The following is a 23,583-nucleotide window of genomic DNA, read 5'->3' as shown; positions in this document are numbered from 1 at the left end:
AGGGTTGAAAGTTAAATCCAAATAGGTTTTAAAGATCTAGGTGACCTATCACCCCAGTTTTAGAGAGGAAGAAAATGTGTGAATTTTTCCATTGTTATAGCTTGAGGACTGAAGGCTGGCATATACTAATGCAATACTTTAAAATTCTAATGTAAAAAAAAATAAAAATAAAATGAGCATACATTACCATCAAATTTGCACGGGAAAAAGACAGAAACTATTATTTCACATAAAACTTTAAATTTCTTTGAAAATTTAAAACTGATGACATGAACTCAGCAAGGCTTTCATAAAAACAGATCCTGCCTCATCAATGTACTGGAAATTTTTTAGTTATAAAACAAGGAAATAAAAATAATCCAGTACATCTATGGTATTTAGACTTCCAAAATACCATAAATGAAATATTATGTAATGTAATAAGTCATGTTACTGGTACAGATATACGCCTGCCTGGTGTTCCCTGATTCAGCCTGTAAGTGATAACACCATAAGCAAGAAGGTACCTAAGACAAAGCTGCATCATTATTAGTAGACAGATACGAGAAAAGCAGCCCTAAAGACCTTTATCCCCAATAAGAAGCATACCTTACCCTCCTGCTGAGTAAAGCACAGCCTTGATGCCTAACAGAACAAGTTCTGGTGTTTATCTAACTGACCAGGCTTGCTACTAACTAAAAAAAATTAGTATTATTTGATTAATATGAATTCTTGAAAGTATCTAGTGCTGTACCAGAGCTCCAATCTTTGTAATATTCACTTTTTTGGCACATGTATGACTGACAATTAGGCTTTAACTCCCATACTCTCTAAATTACCAAATAAGTAGGAAAAAAGATTAATATCAATGAATTACTGAAATACCCAAAATTACCCGAATAAATTGTCAACCTAGTCCAAGAAGTGGCGCATAAATTTCAAAAAGAGATAAATGTAAAGTAATGCAGCTTTAAGAGCAAAATAAACATATACAAGGAGAGCGGGAAAGTGCTTTCAAAAGTCCAACAAGAGAAGAAATAAGGTTATTATCAGTTAAGGACCTCAGGAAGTTAGGGTTTAAAGCAAAAAAAATATTCATTACAATACAAGACACCACACTGACGTTTAACTTCATAGGAAGACAAACTCTAGAGTATTAAGTAAAGTTTTCATCTCCATATTGTCAAAATGACCAAGGCAATCTTGAGAAAGTCCAGACGACCAACAAAATGATGGTGACTAAAAACACACCATAAGAAGAAAGATGAAAACATGTCAACACAGATACACTGTTCAAAGCACAAACATCCTGTAACTAGAAACAATAGGATATATATATTTTCTTTCTTTCTTTCTTTTAAACTATTCGTCATTTCCCGTGTTAACAAGGTAGCGTTAAGAACAGAGGACTGGGCTTTTTTTGGAATATCCTCACCTGGCCCCCTCTGTTCCTTCTTTTGGAAAAAAAAAAAAAAAAAAAAAAAAAAAAAAAAAAAAACGAGAGGGGGAGGATTTCCAGCCCCCCGCTCCCTCCCCTTTTAGTTGTCTTCTACGACACGCAGGAAATACGTGGGAAGTATTCTTTCTCCCCTATCCCCAGGGGATAGAGGAGATATATATATATTTATTTTCATTTATTTTGCTTTGTTGCTGTTTCCCCGCAATAGCGAGGTAGTGCAAGGAAACAGATGAAAGAATGGCCCAACCCACCCACATACACATGTATATACATACATGTCCACACACGCAATTCCAAATCCACTCCCAGATATCTAAAACACTTCACTTCCTCCAGTTTTTTTCCATTCAAACTTACCTCCCAATTGACTTGTCCCTCACCCCTACTGTGCCTAATAACCTTGCTCTTATTCACATTTACTCTCAGCGTTCTTCTTTCACACAATTTACCAAACTCAGTCATCAGCTTCTGCAGTTTCTCACCCGAATCAGCCACCAGCGAACAACAACTGACTCACTTCCTAAGCCCTCTCATCCCCAACAGACTGCATAGTTGCCCCTCCAAAACTCTTGCATTCACCTTCCTAACAACCCCATCAATAAACAAATTAAACCACCATGGAGACATCACGCATCCCTGCCGCACACTGACATTCACTGAGAACCAATCATTTTCCTCTCTTCCTACTTGTACACATGCCTTACATCCTCAATGAAAACTTTTCACTGCTTCTGGCAACTTGCCTCCCACATCATATACTCGTAATACCTTCAACAGAGCATTTCTATCATATGCCTTCTCCAGATCCATTAATGCTACATACAAGTCCATTTGTTTTTCTAAGTATTTCTCACATACATCCTCTACCACTTCTGAAACTACACTGCTCTTCCCCAATCTGATGTTCTGTACATACCTTCACCCTCTCAATCAATACCCTCCCATATAATTTCCTAGGAATACTCAACAAACATATACCTCTGTAATTTGAACTCTCACCTTTATCCCCTTTGCCTTTGTACAATAGCACTAAGCATGCATTCCGCCAATCCTCAGGCACTTCACCATGAGCCATACATACATTGAATATCCTCACCAACCAGTCAACAAGGGGATAGGGGAGAAAGAATACTTCCCAGGCATTATCTGTGTGTCATAGAAGATGACTAAAGGGGACAGGAGCGGGGGGCTAGAAACCCTCCCCTCCTTGTATTCTATCTTTCTAAAAGGTGAAACAGAATAAGGAGTCACGAGGGGAGTGCTCGTCCTCCTTGAAGGCTCAGATTGGGGTGTCTAAATGTGTGTGGATGTAACCAAGTTTAGAAAAAAGGAGAGACAGGTAGTATGTTTGAGTAAAGGAACCTGGATGTTTTGGCTCTGAGTGAAACGAAGCTCAAGGGTAAAGGGGAAGAGTGGTTTGGGAATGTTTTGGGAATAAAGTCAGGGGTTGGTGAGAGGACAAGAGCAAAGGAAGGAGTAGCACTAATCCTGAAACAGGAGTTGTGGGAATATGTGATAGAGTGTTGGAAAGTAAACTCTAGATTGATATAGGTAAAACTGAAAGTGGAAGGAGAGAGATGGGTGATTATTGGGGGACTATGCACCAGGGCGTGAGAAGAAAGATCATGAGAAGCAAGTGTTTTGGGAGCAGCTGAGTGAGTGTGTTAGCAGTTTTGATGCACGAGACCGGATTATAGTGATGGGTGATTTGAATGCAAAGGTGAGTGATGTGACAGTTGAGGGAATAATTGGTGTAAATGGAGTGTTAAGTGTTGTAAATGGAAATGGTGAAGAGCTTGTAGATTTGTGTGCTGAAAAAGGACTGGTGATTGGGAATACCTGGTTTAAAAAGAGAGATATACATAAGTATATGTATGTGAGTAGGAGAGATGGCCAGAGAGTGTTATTGGATTATGTGTTAATTAATAGGCGTGTGAAAGAGAAACTTTAATATGTTAATGTGCTGAGAGGTGCAACTGGAGGGCTGTCGGATCATTATCTTGTGGAGGCTACGGTGAAGATTTGTAGAGGTTTTCAGAAAAGAAGAGAGAATGTTGGGGCGAAGAGAGTGGTGAAAGTAAGTGAGCTTGGGGAGGAGACTTGTGTGAGGAAGTACAAGGAGACACTGTGTGCAGAATGGAAAAACGTGAGAGCAAAGGACATAAGGGGAGTGCGGGAGGAATGTGATGTATTTAGGTAAGCAGTGATGGCTTGCACAAAAAGATGCTTGTGGCTATGAGAAGCATGGGAGGCGGGCAGATTAGAAAGGGTAGTGAGTGGTGGGATGAAGAAGTAAGACTTTTAGTGAAAGAGAGAGGCATTTGGACGAGTTCTGCAGGGAAATAGTGCAAATGACTGGGAGATGTATAAATGAAAGAGGCATGTGATCAAGAGAAAGGTGCAAGAGGTGAAAAAGAGGGCAAATGAGAGTTGGGGTGAGAAAGTATCATTAAATTTTACGGAGAATAAAATGATGTTTTGGAAGGAGGTAAATAAAGTGCGTAAGACAAGAGAACAAATGGGAACATCAGTGATGGGGCCTAATGGGGAGGTAATAACAAGTAGTGGTGATAAGAGGAGATGGAGTGAGTATTTTGAAGGTTTGTTGAATGTGTTAGATGATAGAGTGGCAGATAAAGGGTGTTTTGGTCGAGGTGGTGTGCTAAGTGAGAGGTAGTGAAAGCTTTGTGGAAAGTGAAAGCCAGCAAGGCGGTAGGTTTGGATGGTATTGCAGTGGAATTTATTAAGAAAAGGGGTGACTGTGTTGTTGACTGGTGTGTGTGTGTGTATATTCTTTTTTATTTTGCTTTGTCGCTGTCTCCTGCGTTAGTGAGGTAGCGCAAGGAGATAGACGAAAGAATGGCCTAACCCACCCACATACATATGTATATACATACACGTCCACCCACACAAATATACATACCTACACATCTCAACGTATACATATATATGCACACAGACATATACATATATATACATGTACATAATTCATACTCTCTGCCCTTATTAATTCCCATTGCCACCCCACCACACATGAAATAACAAACCCCTCCCCCCTCATGTGTGCAAGGTAGCGCTAGGAAAAGACAATAAAGGCCACATTCGTTCACACTCAGTCTCCAGCTGGCATGTAATAATGCACCAAAACCACAGCTCCCATTCCACATCCAGGCCCCACAGAACTTTCCATGGTTTACCCCAGACGCTTCACATGCCCTGGTTCAATCCACTGACAGCACGTCAACCCCAGTATACCACATCGTTCCAATTCACTCTATTCCTTGCACGCCTTTCACCCTCCTGCATATTCAGGCCCTGATCACTCAAAATCCTTTTCACTCCATCCTTCCACCTCCAATTTGGTCTCCCACTTCTCGTTCCCTCCACCTCCGACACATATATCCTCTGTCAATCTCTCCTCACTCATTCTCTCCATGTGACCAAACCATTTCAAAACACCCTCTTCTACTCTCTCAACCACACTCTTTTTATTACCACACATCTCTATTACCCTATTATTACTTACTCGATCAAACCACCTCACACCACATATTGTCCTCAAACATCTCATTTCCAGCACATCCACCCTCCTGCGCACAACTCTATCCATAGCCCACACCTCACAACCATACAACATTGTTGGAACCACTATTCCTTCAAACATACCCATTTTTGCTTTCTGAGATAAAGTTCTCGACTTCCACACATTCTTCAACGCTCCCAGAATTTTCGCCCCCTCCCCCACCCTATGACTCACTTCTGCTTCCATGGTTCCATCCGTTGCCAAATCCACTCCCAGATATCTAAAACACTTCACTTCCTCCAGTTTTTTTCCATTCAAACTTACCTCCCAATTGACTTGTCCCTCACCCCTACTGTGCCTAATAACCTTGCTCTTATTCACATTTACTCTCAGCGTTCTTCTTTCACACAATTTACCAAACTCAGTCATCAGCTTCTGCAGTTTCTCACCCGAATCAGCCACCAGCGAACAACAACTGACTCACTTCCTAAGCCCTCTCATCCCCAACAGACTGCATAGTTGCCCCTCCAAAACTCTTGCATTCACCTTCCTAACAACCCCATCAATAAACAAATTAAACCACCATGGAGACATCACGCATCCCTGCCGCACACTGACATTCACTGAGAACCAATCATTTTCCTCTCTTCCTACTTGTACACATGCCTTACATCCTCAATGAAAACTTTTCACTGCTTCTGGCAACTTGCCTCCCACATCATATACTCGTAATACCTTCAACAGAGCATTTCTATCATATGCCTTCTCCAGATCCATTAATGCTACATACAAGTCCATTTGTTTTTCTAAGTATTTCTCACATACATCCTCTACCACTTCTGAAACTACACTGCTCTTCCCCAATCTGATGTTCTGTACATACCTTCACCCTCTCAATCAATACCCTCCCATATAATTTCCTAGGAATACTCAACAAACATATACCTCTGTAATTTGAACTCTCACCTTTATCCCCTTTGCCTTTGTACAATAGCACTAAGCATGCATTCCGCCAATCCTCAGGCACTTCACCATGAGCCATACATACATTGAATATCCTCACCAACCAGTCAACAAGGGGATAGGGGAGAAAGAATACTTCCCAGGCATTATCTGTGTGTCATAGAAGATGACTAAAGGGGACAGGAGCGGGGGGCTAGAAACCCTCCCCTCCTTGTATTCTATCTTTCTAAAAGGTGAAACAGAATAAGGAGTCACGAGGGGAGTGCTCGTCCTCCTTGAAGGCTCAGATTGGGGTGTCTAAATGTGTGTGGATGTAACCAAGTTTAGAAAAAAGGAGAGACAGGTAGTATGTTTGAGTAAAGGAACCTGGATGTTTTGGCTCTGAGTGAAACGAAGCTCAAGGGTAAAGGGGAAGAGTGGTTTGGGAATGTTTTGGGAATAAAGTCAGGGGTTGGTGAGAGGACAAGAGCAAAGGAAGGAGTAGCACTAATCCTGAAACAGGAGTTGTGGGAATATGTGATAGAGTGTTGGAAAGTAAACTCTAGATTGATATAGGTAAAACTGAAAGTGGAAGGAGAGAGATGGGTGATTATTGGGGACTATGCACCAGGGCGTGAGAAGAAAGATCATGAGAAGCAAGTGTTTTGGGAGCAGCTGAGTGAGTGTGTTAGCAGTTTTGATGCACGAGACCGGATTATAGTGATGGGTGATTTGAATGCAAAGGTGAGTGATGTGACAGTTGAGGGAATAATTGGTGTAAATGGAGTGTTAAGTGTTGTAAATGGAAATGGTGAAGAGCTTGTAGATTTGTGTGCTGAAAAAGGACTGGTGATTGGGAATACCTGGTTTAAAAAGAGAGATATACATAAGTATATGTATGTGAGTAGGAGAGATGGCCAGAGAGTGTTATTGGATTATGTGTTAATTAATAGGCGTGTGAAAGAGAAACTTTAATATGTTAATGTGCTGAGAGGTGCAACTGGAGGGCTGTCGGATCATTATCTTGTGGAGGCTACGGTGAAGATTTGTAGAGGTTTTCAGAAAAGAAGAGAGAATGTTGGGGCGAAGAGAGTGGTGAAAGTAAGTGAGCTTGGGGAGGAGACTTGTGTGAGGAAGTACAAGGAGACACTGTGTGCAGAATGGAAAAACGTGAGAGCAAAGGACATAAGGGGAGTGCGGGAGGAATGTGATGTATTTAGGTAAGCAGTGATGGCTTGCACAAAAAGATGCTTGTGGCATGAGAAGCATGGGAGGCGGGCAGATTAGAAAGGGTAGTGAGTGGTGGGATGAAGAAGTAAGACTTTTAGTGAAAGAGAGAGGCATTTGGACGAGTTCTGCAGGGAAATAGTGCAAATGACTGGGAGATGTATAAATGAAAGAGGCATGTGATCAAGAGAAAGGTGCAAGAGGTGAAAAAGAGGGCAAATGAGAGTTGGGGTGAGAAAGTATCATTAAATTTTACGGAGAATAAAATGATGTTTTGGAAGGAGGTAAATAAAGTGCGTAAGACAAGAGAACAAATGGGAACATCAGTGATGGGGCCTAATGGGGAGGTAATAACAAGTAGTGGTGATAAGAGGAGATGGAGTGAGTATTTTGAAGGTTTGTTGAATGTGTTAGATGATAGAGTGGCAGATAAAGGGTGTTTTGGTCGAGGTGGTGTGCTAAGTGAGAGGTAGTGAAAGCTTTGTGGAAAGTGAAAGCCAGCAAGGCGGTAGGTTTGGATGGTATTGCAGTGGAATTTATTAAGAAAAGGGGTGACTGTGTTGTTGACTGGTGTGTGTGTGTGTATATTCTTTTTTATTTTGCTTTGTCGCTGTCTCCTGCGTTAGTGAGGTAGCGCAAGGAGATAGACGAAAGAATGGCCTAACCCACCCACATACATATGTATATACATACACGTCCACCCACACAAATATACATACCTACACATCTCAACGTATACATATATATGCACACAGACATATACATATATATACATGTACATAATTCATACTCTCTGCCCTTATTAATTCCCATTGCCACCCCACCACACATGAAATAACAAACCCCTCCCCCCTCATGTGTGCAAGGTAGCGCTAGGAAAAGACAATAAAGGCCACATTCGTTCACACTCAGTCTCCAGCTGGCATGTAATAATGCACCAAAACCACAGCTCCCATTCCACATCCAGGCCCCACAGAACTTTCCATGGTTTACCCCAGACGCTTCACATGCCCTGGTTCAATCCACTGACAGCACGTCAACCCCAGTATACCACATCGTTCCAATTCACTCTATTCCTTGCACGCCTTTCACCCTCCTGCATATTCAGGCCCTGATCACTCAAAATCCTTTTCACTCCATCCTTCCACCTCCAATTTGGTCTCCCACTTCTCGTTCCCTCCACCTCCGACACATATATCCTCTGTCAATCTCTCCTCACTCATTCTCTCCATGTGACCAAACCATTTCAAAACACCCTCTTCTACTCTCTCAACCACACTCTTTTTATTACCACACATCTCTATTACCCTATTATTACTTACTCGATCAAACCACCTCACACCACATATTGTCCTCAAACATCTCATTTCCAGCACATCCACCCTCCTGCGCACAACTCTATCCATAGCCCACACCTCACAACCATACAACATTGTTGGAACCACTATTCCTTCAAACATACCCATTTTTGCTTTCTGAGATAAAGTTCTCGACTTCCACACATTCTTCAACGCTCCCAGAATTTTCGCCCCCTCCCCCACCCTATGACTCACTTCTGCTTCCATGGTTCCATCCGTTGCCAAATCCACTCCCAGATATCTAAAACACTTCACTTCCTCCAGTTTTTCTCCATTCAAACTTACCTCCCAATTGACTTGACCCTCAACCCTACTGTACCTAATAACCTTGCTCTTATTCACATTTACTCTCAACTTTCTTCTTTCACACACTTTACCAAACTCAGTAACCAGCTTCTGCAGTTTCTCACATGAATCAGCCACCAGTGCTGTATCATCAGCAAACAACAACTGACTCACTTCCCAAGCTCTCTCATCCACAACAGACTGCATACTTGCCCCCCTTTCCAAAACTGTTGCATTCACCTCCCTAACAACCCCATCCATATACAAATTAAACAACCATGGAGACATCACACACCCCTGCCGCAAACCTACATTCACTGAGAACCAATCACTTTCCTCTCTTCCTACACATACACATGCCTTACATCCTCGATAAAAACTTTTCACTGCTTCTAGCAACTTGCCTCCCACACCATATATTCTTAATACCTTCCACAGAGCATCTCTATCAACTCTATCATATGCCTTCTCCAGATCCATAAATGCTACATACAAATCCATTTGCTTTTCTAAGTATTTCTCACAAACATTCTTCAAAGCAAACACCTGATCCACACATCCTCTACCACTTCTGAAGCCACACTGCTCTTCCCCAATCTGATGCTCTGTACATGCCTTCATCCTCTCAATCAATACCCTCCCATATAATTTCCCAGGAATACTCAACAAACGTATACCTCTGTAATTTGAGCACTCACCTTTGTCCCCTTTGCCTTTGTACAATGGCACTATGCAAGCATTCTGCCAATCCTCAGGCACCTCACCATGAATTATACATACATTAAATAACCTTACCAACCAGTCAACAATACAGTCACCCCCTTTTTTAATAAATTCCACTGCAATACCATCCAAACCCGCTGCCTTGCCGGCTTTCATCTTCCGCAAAGCTTTTACTACCTCTTCTCTGTTTACCAAATCATTTTCCCTAACCCTCTCACTTTGCACACCACCGCGACCAAAACACCCTATATCTGCCACTCTATCATCAAACACATTCAACAAACCTTGAAAATACTCACTCCATCTCCTCCTCATCACCACTACTTGTTATCACCTCCCCATTAGCCCCCTTCACAGAAGTTCCCATTTGTTCCCTTGTCTTACGCACCTTATTTACCTCCTTCCAAAACATCTTTTTATTCTCCCTAAAATTTAATGATTATATATATATATATATATATATATATATATATATATATATATATATATATATATATATATATATGTGTGGTATACCGGGGTTGACGTGCTGTCAGTGGATTGAATCAAGGCATGTGTATGGGGGTGGGTTGGGCCATTTCTTTCGTATGTTTCCTTGCGCTACCTCGCAAACGCGGGAGACAGCGGGAAAAAAAAAAAAAAAAAAAAAATATATATATATATATATATATATTATTATATTATTATTATACTTTGTCGCTGTCTCCCGCGTTTGCGAGGTAGCGCAAGGAAACAGACGAAAGAAATGGCCCAACCCCCCCCCATACACATGTATATACATACGTCCACACACGCAAATATACATACCTACACAGCTTTCCATGATTCACCCAAGACGCTTCACATGCCCTGCTTCAATCCACTGACAGCACGTCAACCCCGGTATACCACATCGCTCCAATTCACTCTATTCCTTGCCCTCCTTTCACCCTCCTGCATGTTCAGGCCCCGATCACACAAAATCTTTTTCACTCCATCTTTCCACCTCCAATTTGGTCTCCCTCTTCTCCTTGTTCCCTCCACCTCCGAGACATATATCCTCTTGGTCAATCTTTCCTCACTCATCCTCTCCATGTGCCCAAACCACTTCAAAACACCCTCTTCTGCTCTCTCAACCACGCTCTTTTTATTTCCACACATCTCTCTTACCCTTACGTTACTCACTCGATCAAACCACCTCACACCACACATTGTCCTCAAACATCTCATTTCCAGCACATCCATCCTCCTGCGCACAACTCCATCCATAGCCCACGCCTCGCAACCATACAACATTGTTGGAACCACTATTCCTTCAAACATACCCATTTTTGCTTTCCGAGATAATGTTCTCGACTTCCACACATTCTTCAAGGCCCCCATGATTTTCGCCCCCTCCCCCACCCTATGATCCACTTCCGCTTCCATGGTTCCATCCGCTGCCAGATCCACTCCCAGATATCTGAAACACTTCACTTCCTCCAGTTTTTCTCCATTCAAACTCACCTCCCAATTGACTTGACCCTCAACCCTACTGTACCTAATAACCTTGCTCTTATTCACATTTACTCTTAACTTTCTTCTTCCACACACTTTTCCAAACTCAGTCACCAGCTTCTGCAGTTTCTCACATGAATCAGCCACCAGCGCTGTATCATCAGCGAACAACAACTGACTCACTTCCCAAGCTCTCTCATCCCCAACAGACTTCATACTTGCCCCTCTTTCCAAAACTCTCACATTTACCTCCCTAACAACCCCATCCATAAACAAATTAAACAACCATGGAGACATCACACACCCCTGCCGCAAACCTACATTCACTGAGAACCAATCACTTTCCTCTCTTCCTACACATACACATGCCTTACATCCTCGATAAAAACTTTTCACTGCTTCTAACAACTTTCCTCCCACACCATATATTCTTAATACCTTCCACAGAGCATCTCTATCAACTCTATCATATGCCTTCTCCAGATCCATAAATGCTACATACAAATCCATTTGCTTTTCTAAGTATTTCTCACATACATTCTTCAAAGCAAACACCTGATCCACACATCCTCTACCACTTCTGAAACCACACTGCTCTTCCCCAATCTGATGCTCTGTACATGCCTTCACCCTCTCAATCAATACCCTCCCATATAATTTACCAGGAATACTCAACAAACTTATACCTCTGTAATTTGAGCACTCACTCTTATCCCCTTTGCCTTTGTACAATGGCACTATGCACGCATTCCGCCAATCCTCAGGCACCTCACCATGAGTCATACATACATTAAATAACCTTACCAACCAGTCAACAATACAGTCACCCCCTTTTTTAATAAATTCCACTGCAATACCATCCAAACCTGCTGCCTTGCCGGCTTTCATCTTCCGCAAAGCTTTCACTACCTCTTCTCTGTTTACCAAATTCATTTATTTTGCTTTGTCGCTGTCTCCCGCGTTTGCGAGGTAGCGCAAGGAAACAGACGAAAGAAATGGCCCAACCCACCCCCATACACATGTATATACATACACGTCCACACACGCAAATATACATACCTATACATCTCAATGTACACATATATATACACACACAAACACATACATATATACCCATGCAAACAATTCACACTGTCTGCCTTTATTCATTCCCATCGCCACCTTGCCACACATGGAATACCATCCCCCTCCCCCCTCATGTGTGCGAGGTAGTGCTAGGAAAAGACAACAAAGGCCCCATTCGTTCACACTCAGTCTCTAGCTGTCCTGCAATAATGCCCGAAACCACAGCTCCCTTTCCACATCCAGGCCCCACAGAACTTTCCATGGTTTACCCCAGACGCCTCACATGCCCTGGTTCAATTCACTGACAGCACGTCAATATATCTGCACAGACATACATTTATACACAAGTACATATCCATACTAGCTCACCTTCATCCATTCCTTGTGCCACCCCGCCCCATAGGAAACAGCATCACCATCTCCTGTGTCAGTGAGGTAATGCCAGGATATATGAAGGCTACATCCACACACAAGCTGTCATGTTCAATTCATCTAAGCATATTTCCCATAACTTTTTGATAAAAATCATAGTTTTCACCAAAAGATGATGTTTTCCAACAAATTCAGTTTCAGTTATGGAAACTTGAGTATTTTGTCAAAGAAAAATGAACAAAAAAGGTCATTTGGACAATTAAATTTTCTCATACTGAAATTACTTAGGAACTGGCTGTGGATATGGAATATGCATCTAGAGTCACTAAAATATACAATAAGCATATTTTGTAAAGAAAAAAAGGGTGAAAGTATAGATTCTGCAATGCCTTATTGAGTCAAAGAAAGTGTACTAAACTCTGTGGGGTGAAAGACTGCAAAAGGTAACAATTTATGTATTTGGGAGCTATCTGGGAAAAGTTTGGTGATATGGAAATAGATATACAGGAGACAGTATTACAGGGCAGAAAAGTCACTGGATCCATTGACAGAATAATAAATGGTAGTGGTGTAAGTACGAAAGAGAAGAAAGGACTCAGGGACTGCATAGTCCTCCCAACCCTGACCTGTGTAGCTGAAACACTGCCATGGAACGAGTCACAGAGGTCAGGAATCCAGGCTGTACAAATGAGCTATTTGAAAGGAGCATAAGGTATGATTTGATGGAATCAACAAAGAAATGAGGGGAAGCATGAGAAATTTGGTATGGCAGGGTAAGCAAAGGGAACGAATTATGGAATGGAAGAAAAGCAATACTTTAGAGGTGGTTTGGGCATATGGAAGGAATGCAGAACATGGGAGTTTACAAGAAGAGTGCATGATAGTAAGATAAATGAGCTGGTGTGAAAGAAAGACCACTTGTGACATAGAAAAACAGTGATAAGTAGAGACTTCAGCTATGGCCAGCCCCTTGAGGGAACATGCATCAGAGATACTGAAAAACAGATGAAGAGAAACAAGTTTTACTTTTTCCACATAATGGATTATGGAAGCAATATTGCTGTCTAAGGGTTATGGGTTAAGCAACACATGGCAACTGGCAACAAGAAGCCATTCTCCCCATGCTCTAAATATCCACAAATAAATTCTTTTCTAATGTATCCCGTTCATTCAATGTTTACCATGTTAAATCTATTATTCTCTACCACATCAGTATTTTAGCAGGCTTTTACTGGTTTTATCACTTTCAGACAAGTGCAAAACAAATGCTAACTTTTCAAATTCATGGCAATGTCACTGTCTCTTTAATTAGCAAAGAATAAAAAAGTTTGACAATAATTACTTAACAGTACCAACACATTATTCAAACTTTATAAAATATCATACTATGTGAATAAACACACTGTGGTAATGGTGTTGTAGGCCACATTTTCTACGATTCATTGCTATACCCACAAGTACATTTAGCCAGAAAAACCTTTGTGTATCACTGTTTATACTATTTATCTATTATTGTCTTACTAGTAATATGAGAGGGTTTCAGTTTTTATCACATTCAGCTACGGGTACAACACTTTATTTTGTTTAAGATGGAGGCTCCAATCACAGATAAAAGTTCACACTGAGGCCAGGCCTTAAGTGAAACATGAAAAAGGTTAATCTTCAAATAGTGGTTAATGTCATATTAGGAAATGAACAGGTGTTTCAACCATCATCACGAGACAATTTTTTCTTTCTTAAAATATCCAGCTGACATCATACTATTAGTAACTGACAGAAATCCTTTCTACTGCCAGGCAGGTGCAAGAAAAGATTCAACTCCATTCAGTACCCATATCATAACTAATTTGGGTGCACAATCAACATCATCTAAGGTCATGCGCAAAATCATATTTTGGAAAATGCAATTACTACACACATTCATTAGCTGGTGAGGAAAGTGAAGAAGAATATACGAAATACAAAGCCATAAGTGACTCAAGAATGACATTAGTGAACTAATTCTACATATATTCATGTTCTTCACCAAAAATAGTGCTTCTGCACTCTGCCTGCAACTGGTTACATTGCAGGAGAGAATCTTTAATGAGGCTTAATAACTGTCAGCATATGAACAGGAGTACAGTCTCTTTGAGGACCTTCTTGCTCTAAAGGAGCCCATCATTACCTTGTTCTTGTGCGAAGTTTCAATGTTCTTGTAACCCCATGAAAATGTTCCTGTGGTTGTATAATATTATAACAAATTCACCTCCAATGCTGCACCTGTGTAGCAAACAAGAGAAGATGTGATATAATCGAACTTAATGCTCTTCCCTCATATCTTGGGGGGAGTAAGGACTACTTCTACTGAGCTGGCCATACCCCCTTCTTTCCTCTCAATCTTTAATGTACCAAGTGTAGTATGCTTTTCATCAATATTGCTCCACCTATGTAAGAAATAAGAACAGATTGCGACATCAAGTTCAAAAGAAAGAAAGAAAAGAAACTGGCAATGTCCTCCCCTATTATCTTAGCTGTCAGGCATGTCAACCTAATCCCTTCCTCCTACTTACTCAGTGCTCCACCAAGCCTACAAAATGGTAGTCATATTGTTGTGTATTTAACTTTTGCACGTTGTTCTATCAGAGGAAAAGAAAACTTTAGATCTTTGAACTGTGACATGGTGACTGGAATTTCCTACCATTTTTTCTACTAAAGACTTAAAGAGAGGGAGAAAGACGCAGGTCACAGTTGCTAAAGAGAGGGAGAAAGACGCAGGTCACAGTTGCTAAAGAGAGGGAGAAAGACGCAGGTCACAGTTGCTAAGAAAGACATCAGGGAATAAAATTCCACATCACTGAGGTGTAGGGAAAAACAGATATCACAATGGCCTACTCTTAACACGCCAACAGCCATATTCTGCATTAACTTGCAGAGTATCTTGGGGTCTAAATAATGACTGGAACACAAAAAAGCCTGATCTTCACAGCAGCAAACAAAGGTATATCTATAAAAGAAGTAAACCAAAACTGCTGCACAGTGAAAGAGGGTCAGATTGTGAGGTCAGACTAGGGGAGTTGCTAAGTCAAACTGCTTTGGACTTGCCTATGTTTGGCAAGGACACTTTGGACTGGACTCTGTAAGTATGCAGAGCTAGAACATTCCTTTCTTTTCAAATGTGTTATCAAGTCATTTATCATGTTTTTGAAAAGAATGCAGAAAAGGGGAAGGCCATTTGGTCCTTTCATAGCTGTTTGTGATCTAAGGAGGCAAAGATAAAGTCTGTCATTCATTATCATACTCTTTTCTTATTACTTGGAACTGGATATGGCAACAGACAGCATCATGGGGCTGAAATGTGTCAAAGGTAGGGAAAGGATGTTCAGATCCTGGTTGTGTTAACCCTAAAAGAAGAAAGGCAAGAAAACTTACAAGGATACTGAGGAAGGAGGTTATAAAAAAAAAGAAAATAATAATAATAAATAAAAAGTTACAAAGGAAAAGGAAATACCAAGAAAATATGAAAAAAAAATCAGGTATCATTCATTGTTGTACAAATGTTAAAACTTGGAATTCCACAAACACTCGGTTTATTGTTTTTTTTTCACATTTTCAGACATATCTATCTCTTCTAAACTACCACCAATAAATACCTGACATAAGAGATTTTTTCACAAAGCTAACAGTTCAACATCTGCCACATCATCATCCCCAACATCAGTGTCCTAAAAACTATCACAATCTTGCATGGGACTTGCTGAGTATGTGCTAAGGTTGAACCTTTCCCTGTTGTGATACATGGGAAACCAATGCTCTAAGATTCTGTTCTAGTGCTAATTGTACTTACTGGTGATACAAGGTATCTCTACATACAGATAAAGACTGTCTTCCAATTTAAACGAAGAAGAAAAAAAAAAGGCAGACTATATACGTATGGCTACAGTGCTTAAAACTATTGGCTGTGAAACCCCATTATATGTTTTATGTTTTTTTTTCACAACGTTAATCATATAGGCCTGTGACATAAAACATCTCTACATAACGATAAAAGGCACTTTCCAATTTAAATGAGGATGGGAAGAAGGAAACTGTCCAAGTATAGCAAGTCCTTTGAGGGTTAAGAAGCATGTGGAAGGAGAGGTTAGGGCAATACAGGTATATTATAAGGGATAATAGTTCCAACAAAGTCATATGGATGTAATTCTTGGGTCTTTAAAGTAAGTAAAAGAAAGGAAGAAGGTGGATGTGTTGGAATGAAATGTCTGAAGACAGTAGTTGGTGTGAAGCAGATTAATCATGAAAGAAATGGAAACATATGAGAAAGATGTACAGTGGTAAGCACAGGCTGCCAAACAGAGCAGACCAGGGTGTGCTGAAATGGTTCAGATGTATGGAGAGGATGAGCAAAGAAAGACAAAGAGGATCTACATGTCAGAAGTGGAGGGAGCAAGGGGAAGTACCTACCTAAGAGTACCTATGATGAGATTTTGCCGTGATGTTTAGCCAACTTCATAGCTAGCCGCCAAGCCAGAGTCACTCACATAGGCTTCACCTCCAAAATCCTCAAGCTCTACAATGGAGTTCCCCAAGGAGCACTTCTTTCTCCAACCCTCTTCAATCTCTTCCTATGTGACCCTCCAAGTGTAAACTGGAATATGTTAACAGGTGATCAAGAAGGAAAAAGACTAATTAACTTGATTGAAGACACTTTTTTAGACCAGCTAATTAGTAAACCAACAAAGGGCAAAAATATTCTTCAGCTTGCGCTCACCACCAACAGAGACTTGATCAAATTCTGCAGGGTAGATGAGGCTCTGACAAACAGCCACCGTAATATTATTAGACTAGAGGAAAATACAAGATTTGAAATTAACAATAATAAACTCTTGATCCAAGATTACAGAAGAGTTAACTTGGAGAAAATAGTACAAAAGATTAACAACAGTATATGGATAAAACTCCATGATATCAATACAGTGGAAAAGACGTGGAGTATTTCTAAAAATAAATCACGTATACTTTTTTTTACTGAGAATGGAGATGTACCAAAAAGATGAAAAGAGCCAATGCAAACTCAAAACTGGCCTGGATGACTTAAGACAATCAATGAGCTAATTTGCCACAAGATTCATGAGAAGTTTAAGATATTGGAAAACAACGAAAGTCACCAAGAGCTAGTGATATACCAGAAGAATGTAAAAAGCTAATAGGAAAAAGTAAACATGAACATGAAATACGAATTCCCATAAATGTTAAAAATAAACCCAAGGAATTCTTCAAGTATGTAAGACAAAGGAAGAATGTAAAAGATACAACAGGACCACAAATAACCAAACATGGTAAAATAACTGATGACGACAAGGAAACAGCCCTCATGCTAAATAAATCCTTTGGATTGGAGAAGAATGATGCATTCCTCAACCACAAAAAATGTTTTAAGGGTCTGATGATGAAAACTTAAACGTAAAGGAAATTAAGAGTCATGAAATACTAAAATGGTTTTCACAACAAAAGATGTTGTCTAATAAATCTACTAGAATTTTTCTGTTATACATGCCAACTGGGACACAAAAAGTACCTAAACTTTCAAAAGGCATTTAATACAGTATCACAAAAAAGCCTGTGATGTATATCAAAGTCATATGAAGTAGGGGATGGACTATGTGCATGGATTAGTGACAGGCTGAACATGATGAGTAGTGTGCCACAGGGATCGCTCCTTGGCCCTGTTCTTTTCATAATAACATTAATAATCCTGAATTGGGTCTTGTATCTAAGATATCCAAATCTGCCAAAGAAAAAATTAAAGGGTAGAGCTACAAATGACCAAGATTATGAAATTTCAAATAAATATTTGCAAATTAACACAATGGTTGACAAAAGGCAGAAGAAATTTATTGTAAACAAATGTAATATTATGAACTTTGAACTTTGGAGAGAAGAATACTAAATATGGTTTTCAAATATTTGGGAATCCATCATCTGAAGTAAACAAGAAGGATCTTGGAGTTATCAGTAATAATCCGAAATATACTAAACAGTGTATAAAAGAAAACAAGAAGGAAACCACCTTCTAGGTTTCACAGCTAGGAACAATTGCTACTAAACAACAGAAATAGTTCAGACTTTTCAGCACCCTTATACGACCACAACCTTGAATGAGCAGTCTGATTCTGGTCCCCAAACTTCAAAAAGGATGAAGAAAAACAGGAACCAGTACAAAGACAAGCAATAAAGCTCATTCCAGCTCTGAGAAATCTGCTGTACAAAAAGAGACCAAGAAGATTATATCTTTTTCCTCTAAAGAAATGTAGACTTCACTATGACCTGACACAAGTGTTCAAAATTTTGAATATATTCCATATTGTTAATCACAAGGACATTTTTGAAGTACAAGAAAATATAGGTACTGGGAAAAATGGAAGAAAACTAAATACTAAAAGATGCAGTTATGACATGGGAGAAAGATTGTGAACACAATGAACACTAAAATAAGTTACACTTAAATGTTAATGCAAAGATTATTATTACCATCAAAAATCCAGTTACACAAGTTTCTCATCAGCTCAGTTATCTGTTAAACAAATACAAGAAATAATAAACATATACATTAAATCCTTTTCCTCATTCCACACCCTAGGAACATAGTGTAGTGCAAAAGGGGAAAGCGTAGTAAGATATTGTAGGATTTTCCCTATTGTTATATTTGGTCAAATACCATGCAGGCATGATTTGCATTCATATAATTTTTCTTCAATTTCTTCCCTGTTGACTGTTGTTGCTAGAGGGAGTGGAGTGGGCAGAAAGCATTCTTACTGTTCTATTCTTACCTTATCCACTTAAGACTAGAAACAGGTAAACAGAGAAGTTATACACAAATAACCTATACATAGGCCAATGAGCCTTCCATTACCCTTCGTTCCCATGCACTCCTTCACCTCCTGCAAACCACAGTGTAAAGTCCCCTCATGTTCAGATGACTTCAAAGTCACATAACAGCACCCTGACACTATCCAGGCAACAACAAACATGCAACACTACATCATGCAATTAGGACAATGGCTCACTCACAACAACGTCTGCATCACCATAGAAGTCTACCATCACCCTCTTAACCCTTAAACTGCGCAACTGATCCTAAGGGACAATCCTGTGCGCAAAAATATATAAATTTAGAAAAGAATTTTTCCTTACAAAACATATATATACTACATTATCCACAAGTAAAGAAACCCCCCTAACAAATAGTCTAGTTTATTCTATATGGGTGTAGTAGGCTTTTGAATGGACCACATGAAGGTAGGTGGGCTGCAAATGTAAAAAACATTTTTTTTCCACACAGTTTCACATAGATTTATACTTAGGTATATCTATATTCATTCCTAATTACTCCAGGACCACTTTCTAATAAAGAGTCTTGGTGTAATATCTAGGACTTTCTGTTTGCTCCTACAACCTTAGGCTGCACTACTTCCAATAGCAGGGAAGCATGAACTCGTGTGATAAATTATTTGATGAAGACTGTACTCCTAATTATGCAGCCTTGCCAAAGGAAGCTTCACTTGCCGTGCAACCTCAAGCAGGCCGAGTCCAGCACCACCAAATTGGATATGGAAGGATGAGGTGAAAAATATTTTAAGCAAATGACACCTGAGCATGCAGGAGGGATAGAGTGGACTGTAACATGGTATACTGGGGTTGACGTGCTATCAGTGGACTGAACCAAGGGAGAAGAAGTGTCTGAGGTAAACCACTGAAAGTTCTATGGGGTCTAGTTGTGGATTGGGAGGTATGGTTTTGGTGCATTACATGACAGAAAGAGTGGGGAAGATGTGGCCTTTCTTTGTCTGTTCCTGGTGCTACCTCACTAATGCAGGAAATGGCAATCATGTATGAAAAAAAGATATATATATTTTTGTATTGATTTTGCTGCAGAAGGTTACAATGCGAGTGAAAAGTCAACTTTAGTGAGGCTCTATCACAGGGAATAGTCTTGTCAAAGAACTTACTACAAAGAAATTCATCGCTCATCTGCTAGTGGTGTAGTGTAGCCTTACAGCTGCAAGAGCCCCTGAATAACAAAAGTGCCCTTTCTTAGAAAGGAGTCGTCGTAATCATAAATGAAAAATATATTCATTTTCTATCTGTAACTGTCCCAGGACCAATTTCTTTCCTAAAGGCTCCTGCAGCCCAAGGTTGTGCTGCTTCCAGCAGCGGGGAAACGTAGACTCCTTTGGGGAGAGAAATTCTTAGACGAGACTGCACTTCCTATGGTATAGCCACACCAAAGGTGACTTTTCACTAACATTCTAACGTAGTACGGGCAGAATCCTTCAACACACACACACATATATATTTCATACATATTCGCCATTTCCCGCATTAGAGGAAGCGTTAAGAACAGAGGACAGAGCCTTGGAGGGAATATCCTCACTTAGCCCCATTCTCTGTTCCATTTTCTCAGGAAAAGTAAAAAACAGGAGGGGAGGACTTCCAGCCCCCCACTCTCTTCCCTTTTAGTCACCTTCTACGACATGCAAGAAATACACAGGAAGTATTCTTTCTCTCAAATCCCCAGGGATAATATACATATACAGGAGGGTGAGAGAATACAAGGAATATAAGTTATGAAAGGGTAAGGGAGATGTGTGGAAACAGAAAAAGTGTGGTTAAGAGAGCAGAAGAGGGTGTGTTGAAATCGTTTGGACATATGGAGAGAATCAGTGAGGAAAGATTGACAGAGAGGATATAGGTGTCATGAACAAGGAGAAGCAGGAGACCAATCTGGAGGTGGAAGGATGGAGTGAAAAAGATTTTGAGTGATCCAAGCCTGAACATACAAGAGGGTGAGAGGTGTGCAAGGAATAGAGTGAAATGGAACAATGTGGTATGCCGGGGGTGACATGCTGTCAATGGACTGAATCAGAGCACGTTAAATGTCTGGAGTAAACCATGGAAAAGTCTGTGGGGCCTGGATGTGGGTAGGGAGCTGTGGTTTCGGTGCATTACACATGACAGCTAGCAAATGAGTGTGAAATAATGTCGCCTTTTTAGGGGGTAGCGATGCTGTTTTCCTGTGGGGTGGGGTAGGGCCGGGAATGGATGAAGGCAAGCAAGTATGAATATGTACATGTGTATATATGTCTATGTCTATGTGAATGTATATGTATGTATATGTGTGTGCATGGGAATTTATGTGTATATATATATGTGAAGGGCGTAAATGGGGAGGTGATAACAAGTAGTGGTGATGTGAGAAGGAGATGGAATGAGTATTTTGAAGGTTTGTTGAATGTGTCTGATGACAGAGTGGCAGATATAGGGTGTTTGGGTCGAGGTGGTGTGCAAAGTGAGAGGGTTAGGGAAAATGATTTGGTAAACAGAGAAGAGGTAGTAAAAGCTTTGCGGAAGATGAAAGCCGGCAAGGCAGCAGGTTTGGATGGTATTGCAGTGGAATTTATTAAAAAAGGGGGTGACTGTATTGTTGACTGGTTGGTAAGGTTATTTAATGTATGTATGACTCATGGTGAGGTGCCTGAGGATTGGCGGAATGCTTGCATAGTGCCATTGTACAAAGGCAAAGGGGATAAGAGTGAGTGCTCAAATTACAGAGGTATAAGTTTGTTGAGTATTCCTGGTAAATTATATGGGAGGGTATTGATTGAGAGGGTGAAGGCATGTACAGAGCATCAGATTGGGGAAGAGCAGTGTGGTTTCAGAAGTGGTAGAGGATGTGTGGATCAGGTGTTTGCTTTGAAGAATGTATGTGAGAAATACTTAGAAAAGCAAATGGATTTGTATGTAGCATTTATGGATCTGGAGAAGGCATATGATAGAGTTGATAGAGATGCTCTGTGGAAGGTATTAAGAATATATGGTGTGGGAGGCAAGTTGTTAGAAGCAGTGAAAAGTTTTTATCGAGGATGTAAGGCATGTGTACGTGTAGGAAGAGAGGAAAGTGATTGGTTCTCAGTGAATGTAAGTTTGCGGCAGGGGTGTGTGATGTCTCCATGGTTGTTTAATTTGTTTATGGATGGGGTTGTTAGGGAGGTAAATGCAAGAGTTTTGGAAAGAGGGGCAAGTATGAAGTCTGTTGGGGATGAGAGAGCTTGGGAAGTGAGTCAGTTGTTGTTCGCTGATGATACAGCGCTGGTGGCGGATTCATGTGAGAAACTGCAGAAGCTGGTGACGGAGTTTGGTAAAGTGTGTGGAAGAAGAAAGTTAAGAGTAAATGTCAATAAGAGCAAGGTTATTAGGTACAGTAGGGTTGAGGGTCAAGTCAATTGGGAGGTGAGTTTGAATGGTGAAAAACTGGAGGAAGTGAAGTGTTTTAGATATCTGGGAGTGGATCTGTCAGCGGATGGAACCATGGAAGCGGAAGTGGATCATAGGGTGGGGGAGGGGGCGAAAATTTTGGGAGCCTTGAAAAATGTGTGGAAGTCGAGAACATTATCCCGGAAAGCAAAAATGGGTATGTTTGAAGGAATAGTAGTTCCAACAATGTTGTATGGTTGCGAGGCGTGGGCTATGGATAGAGTTGTGCGCAGGAGGATGGATGTGCTGGAAATGAGATGTTTGAGGACAATGTGTGGTGTGAGGTGGTTTGATCGAGTAAGTAACGTAAGGGTAAGAGAGATGTGTGGAAATAAAAAGAGCGTGGTTGAGAGAGCAGAAGAGGGTGTTTTGAAATGGTTTGGGCACATGGAGAGAATGAGTGAGGAAAGATTGACCAAGAGGATATATGTGTCGGAGGTGGAGGGAACGAGGAGAAGAGGGAGACCAAATTGGAGGTGGAAAGATGGAGTGAAAAGGATTTTGTGTGATCGGGGCCTGAACATGCAGGAGGGTGAAAGGAGGGCAAGGAATAGAGTGAATTGGAGCGATGTGGTATACAGGGGTTGACGTGCTGTCAGTGGATTGAATCAAGGCATGTGAAGCGTCTGGGGTGAACCATGGAAAGCTGTGTAGGTGTGTATATTTGCGTGTGTGGATGTGTGTATGTACATGTGTATGGGGGGGTTGGGCCATTTCTTTCGTCTGTTTCCTTGCGCTACCTCGCAAACGCGGGAGACAGCGACAAAGTATAAAAAAAAAAAAAAAAAAAAAAATATATATATGTGTGTGTATATGAGTGGATGGGCCATTCTTAGTCTGTTTCCTGGTGCTACTTCTCTGGCATGGGAAACAGCAATTAG

The 23,583-nt window shown here is 40.6% G+C and overlaps 1 protein-coding gene across 9 annotated transcripts in view; it reads right to left on the bottom strand.

The window, feature by feature from the left end:
- The window catches only part of Sh (Potassium voltage-gated channel protein Shaker), a 720,765-nt gene that overhangs the window by 9,461 nt on the left and 687,721 nt on the right, over positions 1-23,583 (bottom strand). The window contains exon 8 of one of the 9 annotated variants that reach the window (XR_011716404.1): positions 16,853-17,036. The exons of 7 other annotated variants lie outside the window; for them this stretch is intronic. The gene's annotated coding sequence lies outside the window, so the exon portion shown is untranslated. Of the gene's footprint in view, positions 1-16,852; positions 17,037-19,451; positions 19,539-23,583 lie in introns of those variants that run through there. One more of the 9 variants, XM_071691317.1, reaches the window with a different exon arrangement.

This window comes from Panulirus ornatus, chromosome 50 (genome assembly GCF_036320965.1).
Source record: "Panulirus ornatus isolate Po-2019 chromosome 50, ASM3632096v1, whole genome shotgun sequence".
NCBI lineage: Eukaryota > Metazoa > Arthropoda > Malacostraca > Decapoda > Palinuridae > Panulirus > Panulirus ornatus.
The sequence above is the reverse complement of the archived record's forward strand: the minus strand, read 5'-3'. Positions and strand labels throughout refer to the sequence as shown.